Consider the following 10,672-nt stretch of genomic DNA (forward strand, 5'->3'; position numbering starts at 1 on the left):
CTTCAACGATATCTCACGACGCTTAAGTGGGGCGAAGATGAATGCAACGATGCCTGTGAAAGACGCGAATGATCAATTATTGACCGACCCAACTGATCAGAGCTGAAACGCCAAACGCCAGGCCATCACCATCTCGGCATGATCTGCCTAGGATCCGACGTATAACACGCGTCAATACCGAAGCTCCATCACTGCTAGAGATTCAAACAGCCATCCAAAGCATGAAATCGAATAAAGCCCCAGGGGTCGATCGCATATCAGCCAAGATGCTCAAAGCTGACCCCAAGATGAATACACAGCTAGGTGTTTCAAACTGCCAAGTTTATGAGAGAGAGAGAAGGTGGGGGTGAAAAATTCATTTTCCGTGCAAAATGACAACAAAATTGAATCAGTGCAAAATGAATTTGGCAGATTGGAACACCTAGTGATGCATTCATCTTGGCTGACCCCATGACATCCGCTCAATTACTGCATCGTTTATTTCGTAATATCTGGGACACACACCACAACTTTCCAGGTCGACTGGATGCAAGGTATCTTAGTTAAGGTGCCCAAAAAGGGTGACCTGACTGTATGCAATAACTGGCGAGGCATTATGTTGCCGTGTACCGTTCTCAAAGTTCTATGCAAAATTATCCTAGCCCGGACTCAGAAGAAGATCGATGCGACTCTCCGGCGGCAGCAGGCCGGATTCCATGCCGGAAGATGTGGACCATATATCCTGGAGCAGGTCAACGAATTCCAAGAGTCCCTTTACTTGGTATTCATTGACTACGAAAAAGCTTTCGACCGTCTCAATCACGAGAATATGTGGGGCGCCCTGAGAGGGGGTTCCTGAAAAAATCATCGGCCTCATCGAAGCACAGTACGAGGCCTTTTCGTGTAGAGTGCTGCACAATGGGGTCCTGTCCGACCCTATCCGGGTCGTAGCTGGTGTGAGGCAAGGATGTATTCTATCACCGTTACTGTTCCTCATCGTAATCGACGAGATTCTGGTAGATGCGATTGACCGTGAACCAAACCGCGGGCTGTAATGGCACCCTATAACCATGGAGCACCTAAACGACTTTGAATTGGCTGATGACGTTGCACTCCTCGCGCAACGGCGCTCTGATATGCAGCTCAACGACCTTGCCGAGCGCTCCTCTTCGGCAGGTTTAGTCATCAACGTCAACAAAACCAAATCGTTGGATGTAAACACGGTGACTCCTTCCAGTTTCACAGTAGCCGGGCAACCAGTGGAAAATGTTGAAAGCTTCCAATATCTTGGTAGCCAAATGGCGTCCGACAGCGGTACCAAGATCGACATAGGCGCACGGATCAAGAAAGCAAGGGCTGCCTTTGCGAGTTTAAGAAATAACGAATTTTCAACTCTAACGTGAAATCTGTGCTGTTATACGCTAACGAAACATGGTGTGTATCAGTGGAGAACGCTCAACGGCTGCAGGTCTTCATTAACAGATGCCTGCGGTGTAAAATTCGGGCCTGGTGGCCTCACAACTGGATCCCAAACAACGAGTTCCATCGTCGTAGTCACCAGAGTCCGATAGCAACAGAAATTCGGAATCGGAAGTGGGGCTGGGTCGGCCACACTCTACGTAGACGGTGTGGAACCCAGCGGGACATCGCAGCAGAGGCAGACCCAGAGGCTTATGGCGACGAAGCCTCAATAAAGAAATAAAAGAAGTCGACCGAAATCTAACCTGGCAACAGGTTAAAGCGATAGCCGGACAACGCTCAGGATGGAGATCTTTCAAGTCAGCCCTTTGCACCTCCGGAGGTGTACAGGATCCATAAGATAAGTAAGATAAGATTGCATCGGGTCTTAAGCGCAGGTAGCCCAGTACGTTGGTACTGCCTGCGAGTGACATTTCGCAGACGGATAAAATCTTTAGTGAGTGTATCAATGGTTAGGTGTTGCTTACCTGCTGGGCCTTTGATACATTCTGCTCGCAGGATAGGGAGAGCGCTTCCTGGATGGCGTGCAGCTGCTCGTCGATCGTCTTTGGATGACACCGGATACCGCTGGTAATCGATGTTTTCGTCCACGCACCGTTGATACCGCGTCCAGTCGACTCCAGTTACGCCGGGTTAGCTCGGTGCCGATTCAACGAAGTTCCAACTTCCGCCACCACCGGATAGGTGAGTTCCGAAATTGAGTTCTGGAATACGACCGGCGAGACGTGACCGTTCATGTTCGTGATGAAGATGTCGAGTGTCGCATGGGCCCTGGACCGTGTCAACCGGGTAGGGCTGTCAGGGCTCAGGATGGTGGCCTTCCAGCTCGTCGTTGGACCAGACGACTCCGTTCCGGTTTGAGACGGTGCTTCCCCACGATTGGTGCTTTGCGTTCAGATGTCCAGCGATGATGAACTGCCCCTGCCGCCGAGTGAGCTTCACTATATACCTTCGTAGTTCGGCCGACGTGTCGTCATCGACTTTGACTTATGTGGGGCAGTAAGCCACGATGAACATGACGACTCCGACGGATGTGGTGACTTCCACTCAAATGGCTTCGATGATTTTGAGCTTGAAATCCGGCAGCAGGCAGTAGGCGATATTGCACCGCAAGGCGATTGCCACTCATCCCCCGCTGGAGCTTGTTCAATCGAACCTCATCAGCCTAAAACCCGGAATTGTTGCGCTTACCTCTGGCTTCCGGTAGGTTTCGGTGATGAAAGCCGCGTCAAAGCCGCGTTGCGATGCATGGGCTTGTACTTTGTCCACTCGACGCCGGTGTTGTTGATGGCCTTTATTTGCTTGGGGTCCTTCAGCGTGGTAGTACGAATCTGTGACAAAAGGTCGAAAGGACAAAAGGTCGAAAGACAAAAGGTCGAAAGGACAAAACGTCGAAAGGGACAGGAGGTCGAAAGGACAAAAGGTCGAAAGGGACAAAAGGTCGAAAGGGACAAAAGGACGAAAAGGACAAAAAGGTTTTTTTTTTTTTTTTTTTTTGTGTCTTTATTAAGGAGACTTTCAGCCCGAGGCTGGCTCGTCTCCGAGGACAAAAAGGTCTAAAGGGACAAAAGGTCGATCAAGAACAAGTTGATAACAAATTTTGATACAGTTTGCAAAACATTGCTCTTTTATTTTTCATTATTTTTTTCACTCACTTTCACTTAACTTTTTAACACAATTTTTAATAAATTCCATTCAATGAGTGCAAATAATAGATGTATATGTAGGTTTTCTAAATGTTACTTTGATCTTTCAAAATAGTGCACGTCTCAGCCACGCAGACGGGTGCATTCTACCTAACGTAGGAACGGCTTGGATAGTGACGTGGTGATCACCGTACCAAGACAGGCTGTCTTGTCTTGTTCCTGGGTGGACGTTAGGCAGATTAACAGCGATTTCAACAATGCTTGTTTTCTCATATGGCTCTCTGCTAATCTTCAGTTTCTATTCATTTCACACTTGCCGCTCGCTTGCGGTGTCAATCGAATCTGTATCTTCATTACTTTCATCTACTCCCTTCCGCTTTGAGTAGTATAATTATCACCGAAAAAAGCCAATAAATTAATTTCGATAAAGTCACGCGGTGATCAAAGCTTTCGTAATTAAGACGCATTTAATAGATCTTTCCTAACTGCCTGCAAATATTCTTGAGATGAGCTAATTGTGTACATATACATATTGGAGAATACACATGATTCATTTAATTTATCTGATTACCCTGACATTAGGTAGTAAAATGACTAACTGTGATGAAAAATCATCACGTTTTCCCTAGAAAAACTGTCAAACGTTTTGCTATGCCACATGTACGTATGCGTGACCTTTACGATTTTTACCAATTTCGCTGGATATTTCGTGTTTCATGGGAATCCATTACGAGAAGGGTCTGATACAGAAAGTAATTTCAATCCTATTCCCTAAAGACTGGAGATAGATGCGGAACGCTAGGATAATTCGTAGCTGTAATTCAATATTATTATATCCTATGGTCTCCGAGAGGTCGAGGGGAGGATAATAATAGATGAATAAATAATAAAATTTTAAAAAAATCAAACATAACTCATCGGAATTGTTGTAGAATATTTCGAAAATCTTACAATTTTTTCAAGATTTTTGTTGTTGGCCCCTCAAAATATTATTTCTGGGCGAAAAAATCCGAGGTGGGGGAGACATATTTTTTGTATTCGTATCGGTCTAATGTAGCACGTATTTTTGACCTTCTTTAAATATCAACACGTTTTGATGGGATTTCCGGTTGTCTCTGAAGCTTGCTATCCCATATGTATTATTTTTTCACCCAAAAATACTTTAACCTCAGTACTAGACAGCTAACTCAACGGGCAGCCACCACGACACACTATTAGGAAATCCGGCGGAAGTCACACAGAAACATTGAACACGCGGAATCATTTGGTCCCGAAACACCACGCTCAACGATGATGGCGAGTATTACGTTTCAAATTAAGATAAATTGACTGCTCACAGCGTGGAATCACATCACGGGACGCAAGCCGTCGTCAAATTCATCGATGATACATAGATGCCTAGTTGGGCGGCTCAGAGGCGTTTTTTATTGCACTCGACTTATTTCGGGAGAATGTCGCAATTGCGAAAGTTATAAACGTTAGCAGACTGTTTGTGTGTCCAAATCTAATCCGTGAATCTTGGAGCATCAGCATCGCACCTGTGAGGTGAGCAATCACAGCTTGGAACGATTTCCGGATACAGTTTGTGAAATGGCATGAGTAATAAACGTGAATGGCGCTAAATGATTGACGAAATAATAAAATCGGACAAGATTGATACATATTGTCGATGAGAAAATCAGAGTCGGTCGTAAATGTAAAACCAAGATAAGACTTGATTGAGATTATCATTTTGTTTATCTGTACCTATCTCTGATCATCAAGTATCCGTTCATAGTAACGGGTCAAGATGCACGCATACGATTACTTACAATATAAGATAAGCGGAAGCTTGACCCAACAATACTATAAAAAGCCGCGCGTATCATGGACAAGCATTTGTATTTCGTTCACCTTCACTATGATTGGGAAAGACCTTACTTCTTGGTATCGGGTTGCCTCGCTTCCTGCCATAAACATCAACCAAGTCGCCCGTTATTATTTGGAACTCACAGAATCATACCGCAATTGGGGAATGATGCGGAGTCAAACCATACTGCCATCTGGAAACAGTGAATCTACGACAAGGCTCACAAATCCCCAGAACACGGGAGTTTTCCGATGCGGTACGTAACGAACAACCAGTACTACCGCGAGGCGGTCCGATTTTCCTGTTCATCGGTGGTCCGTGGACGTTGGAGCGCATTACGTTGAGCAGGGACTTGTGGATATTGCTGCAGCGTTGAACGGCTTTTAGTAGCAAACGAACTGCGGTACTACGGGAGAGCAAACCGCTTGAGTAAGTAATAAGAACTTGATGTGAGACCAAATTTTGATTTCCGTTCCTATCATTTACAGAAATATTAGTCGCAACAATCTACGATATTTGCACAATGTACATATTTTATCTGAACTGGCAATGTTCATCGCACATATCAAAGAAGAAGTTGTACAGGATCCTAGTGCGAAGGTGATCCTGGAGTTGGCTATTCTGCCTCTCTAGCGCAATGGATGCGTCAACGATTCCCCATTTGGTGGATGGAGTATGGTCATCGAGTGGAATTGTACAGACTTCATCTGATTTTCGTGCATTTACTGAAGAAGTTGGACAGATAATTAGACGTTTTGGTGGTAATGACTGCTATAACACCATTTGGAGGTTTCCGTACTTCGAAAATCTCATAGATATTGGAATCTCCAACCAATTAAATCAACTATTCAACACATGAGCCCATTAACGCTACCAATTCACTGGACGTGCAAGCATTTTCTATGGTATCTTCTACGAAATCAGTTTAAGTTGTAAACAAGGATCTCCAGGAAAATATCAGACGTCTGTGCGAACCATTGACAGATCCTGATCAGGAAAATAGCCTTCTTGCACTGGCTGGTTGGCTGAAAAATCGCTTCCCAAATGCAGTCTGCCTCTCGATGGATTTCCAAACAATTGTGATACTTATGCGCAATCAACTGGGAAAGCGAAATTGTCGAGTCCGGTGAACGCCAATGGTTGTTCCAGCGCTGTACCGAACTGGGATGGCCCATTACGACGACGTCACAGTATCAGCCATTTGGCCAACGGTTTTCTACTGAACTTTTCCACGGTATTTGCGAGCGACGTTCGACAGCTGGCTAACTCGCGACAAGTTCGAAGAACTGACGGACAAACGAACGACTTCTACGGTGGCAGCGTCCTGAAATAAGAAACAGCATTTTCACTCATGGTGGTCTTGATCCGTGGCGCTTTGCTGGCGTCAGAGCAATCAGGTCGCCTAACACGTATGTAAACGTCATTCCGAATGCTGTACACGGGCAAGATCTGGCATCAATTTCTGCTGAAGATTCAGATGAACTGAGGCGTAGCAAGGAAATGGTTACGAATACTATTCGTAGATGGGTTAATTCAAACTAGTATTATAATTTTATGTTCCTCTAATGTATTAACAAATCCAATGTCTATATTTAGACCATATAGGTATATGAGCCTGAAAATCAACTGATTTGCTAAATAAAACCCGACTTAATCCACCTACAGTGAATGGAACCTTACACTTTTGAAAGGTTATGACTGCATATTACATTTTTATGCATAAACATGAACTTTAATTGGATAACAAATAAATGAAGTTTTTATGCTCGAAAAAGTTCGAATCTACAGTTGGTATTTTTTCGGATTTCAGAGATATCAGCAGGATCCAACATCCGATTGAAAAAAAATGCATTTCATGGCAATATTTTAGCTGCTTATAGTTTGAGAGCTCAATCAGATAGCAAACTATTGAGATCTTGAAGTGGCACTATCTTGTAACATAATTTTAATCTAGTTCTTTGATCTGAGTTGATAGGTATGCGATTATGGTAATAGTAAAAGGAAAAAAATCTAGTTTTATTAATATTATTATTTTACAAATAAAATAATTCAAGCAGCATCAGACACAAGTGTGAAAATCGTATATAAATAGAAAGCGAAATAAACATAAAGCAAACATTGTCGCTAAGAAACGCTTGTGATAATTTTTATCGTCTTCAATATAAAAACGACTTAATCCACCTACATGAACGCAACCCTTCTTACACTTTTGAATGATTTGTGTGCCCAGTGCATATACAATTTCTATGCATATGACCTTCAATGAATATAAAATAACTGATATTATCATGCTTTTAACGATTTCAAATAAAACCCAGATTAATCCATAGCGGTGATGGTGCCTTTCTCGTTCGTTCAGTTTGAAAATCTAAAATAACTCAATATGTGGATTGGTCTTATTTTCATATTTGTTTATGCATAAATAAAATTCTCACTAAACGCAATTTGTTGCAAACAAATCGATTAACATAAGAGCAAAAAATGGCATTTTATTTTGTAGTTTTAAAATATATTCGCCATAACTTTGACCCAATTGTACGATCCGTCCAAGTTTCAATAGGAATGGGACAAGATTCTGCGTCGAATGCAATCTGTTGCGAGCGACTGAGAAGCACACATATTGCACATCAATCACAGTAACTTATATGACGGATCACTATATGGTTACTGCAACCAGATTGTTGAACTTGTGTTGCTTAGGGAAAGATAAGTCAAGTGCTAAAAAGTGAGCTAGACTTTTTGAACTCTTTTCACAATACACATGTGGAAGTATTGGCTTGAGAAATGATTGCGAGTGATTTGACTATGCGTTCAATTTGGGAATCTGAGCTCGTTCAGTAGCCTCTAGGTTGCGAAGACCGACGGAGGTCCTTCGTAGCTTAGTTGTTAAAGCACCAGTGAAGCGTACTGTTGGGTCAGGTTCGAGTCCCATGAGGGAAAGTTTACCTCCTACATTTTCCAAATCAATATCTTCCAATAACGTACTATATTCACATATGAGTTTTCATAACATTGTAAATTAATGTCCAAGTCGGGGAAAGAACATCTAAGCCCATAGTCCGATCTGGACAATTTTCAATAAGAAAATATGAGACATTCTCGTCGAATAAAATTTAATGCAAGCAAATCGGTTGAGGAAGAGTGCCTGAAAAAGTGAAATTTTTTTAGCGATTTTTCCATAAAAACCCTGATTAATCCACCTAGCGGTAATGGTGCCTTTCTCGTGCATTATAAAAATAGTATTTTGGCCATAATCTAGCCCATAGTCGATCTGACCAATTTTCAATAGGAAACAATGGCAGAGTGTCCTCGTCGAATGCAACTTGTTGCGAGTAAATCAGTTAAGGATAAGTACCTGAAAATATGGACATTTTCTTTTGGGTGGGTGGCAGTCGCACACACAACACACACACACACACACACACACACATACACAGACATCACCTCAATTCGTCGAGCTGAGTCGATCGGTATATAACACTATGGGTCTCCGGGGCTTCTAAAAGTTTGTTTTGGAGCGATCATATAGCCTTTACAGTATATCTTAGTATACGAGAAAGGCAAAAACCAGATCAATCCACCAGCGTTGGTGGTGCCTTTTCGCATTAAAATGATAAGAAAAACACATAGAGAGGTCGAAAAAGCCCTTTAGGGGATAGATTTTACTTTTCCATCAATTCATATGTATTTGCGGCCATTTGAATGCATTGCTGCAATCTTTGAAAAAAATTTTTTCGTTTTTGAAATTTTTTTCCAAGGGGGACCCTTGGCAGAAAAACAATGTTTTTCAATAACTTTGGAACGCATGACCGATCGGGCCAATTTTCAATAGGAAACAACTAGTCCGCAATCCGTCGACTGCAACTGTTGCGAGCAAATCGAATAATGCTAAGTCAAAAATTGTGTCTACATTTTGTACACACACACATCACACATACATACACATACAATAATAGATGCAGACATCACCTCAATTCGTCGAACTGAGTCGATTGGTATATAACACTATGGGTCTCCGAGCCTTCTATCAAAAGTTCGGTTTTGGAGGATCCTATAGCCTTTACGTATACTTTGTATACGAGAAAGCAAAAGGATATTCTGGAAATTTAACAATTTTAAAAATACAAAAGACTGCAGATTTGATTTTCCTGCCTAAATGGCAATATTACAGCTTCTGTTTAAGCCCAAAGAGTTCAAATCGGGTCATAGAATGAGATATTGGTGACAATTCTTCATTAGTAGTCTGAAAATATGTCTCATATTCTATTTCACAGATATCTCTGAAACGAAATTGGTTTCGATTGCAGAAAAAATTAATGGGTCCAATGACAAAACATAGCTTTCGTTTAAAGATAAAATGCACAAATCGGTCCAAGGACGACTGAGATCTTGATGGGACATATTTTACCAATGTGTGAAGTTGATACGTCTAATGCTTTATGTTGTATTTCAGATATCTCCGGAACCCAATGTCTAATTGCAAAACAAATACAATGGGTTCAATGGCAAAGTCATAGCTTTCGTTTAAAGATAAAAGCATGCAAATTGGTTTACAGAAGCTGAGATATTCATGTGACATTATTTTGCACTAATATTTGTATTCTCGAATATCTCGGAAATTAAATGTCCGATTGCAAAAAAAATCAATGCGTTCAATGGCAAAGATAGCTTTCGTTTAAAAGATAAAATCATGCAAATCGGTTAACAGACGGCATGAGATCTAGATGTGACATTTTGTAAGCACACACGCACACACGCACACACACACACATCACATGCTCAGTTCGTCGAGCTGAGTTGATTTATATATGACTTGGGTCTCGAGTCTCGGATAAAAGTCCATTTTTCAAGTGATCTTAATACCCTTCTAGGGTGTAAGAAGGGTAAAAGGGATATTTATGGATTTTTAAATTTTCAATAAAAATGCACAAAGGCTGCAGATTTGCTTTGCACAAGCCGATGATTTGCAACCGTTGAAGCCGAAAGAGTTCAAATGAACCATAGATGGCTGAGTATATGTGGCAATTTTTATTAGTTTTCAAAATATGCCTCATGTTCGTACTTCACAAATATCTCGAAAGCTAAATGTCTGATTACAAAACATTTTAAAGCGTTCAATGGCAAAGACATAGCTTTCGTTTAAAGATAAAATCATGCAAATCGGTTCACAGAAGCTGAGATCTTGATGTGACATTATTTTGCCAATATTGTGAAAAATACGTTCAATGCTAGTTCGTATTTCAGAGATAATTTCGGAACCCAATATCTGACTGGAAAAAAATTAATGGTGCTATCCTTGATATTTCATACAAAAATAAAAGCGTGCAAATCGGATCACAGACGGTTGAGATCATTATGTGGCATTATTTTGAGTTTTCTGAAATGCACTTAAGATTGTATTTCACGAATATCTCTGAATTAAATGTCCGATTGCAAAAAATTTAATGCGTTCAATAGCTTGTCTAATAGGCAAAGACATAGCTTTCGTTTAAAGATAAAATCATGCAAATCGGTTCACAGACGCCTGAGATCTTGATGTGACATTATTTTGCACTTAATGTTTGTATTTCGAATATCTCGGAAACTAAATGTCCGATTGCAAAAATTCAATTCGTTTAATGGCAAAGGCACAGCTTTCGTTTAAAGATAAAATCATGCAAATCGGTTCACAGACGGCTGAGATCTAGATATAACATTTTTGTACGCACACACACACGGC

The 10,672-nt window shown here is 41.4% G+C and overlaps 1 pseudogene; it reads left to right on the plus strand.

The window, feature by feature from the left end:
• Positions 1-4,970: 4,970 nt before the first annotated feature.
• On the plus strand, positions 4,971-6,495 carry LOC134209931 (thymus-specific serine protease-like; annotated as a pseudogene).
• The last annotated feature ends 4,177 nt before the right edge of the window (positions 6,496-10,672 follow it).

This window comes from Armigeres subalbatus, chromosome 2, assembly GCF_024139115.2.
Source record: "Armigeres subalbatus isolate Guangzhou_Male chromosome 2, GZ_Asu_2, whole genome shotgun sequence".
In the NCBI taxonomy this organism is placed as follows: Eukaryota; Metazoa; Arthropoda; class Insecta; order Diptera; family Culicidae; genus Armigeres; species Armigeres subalbatus.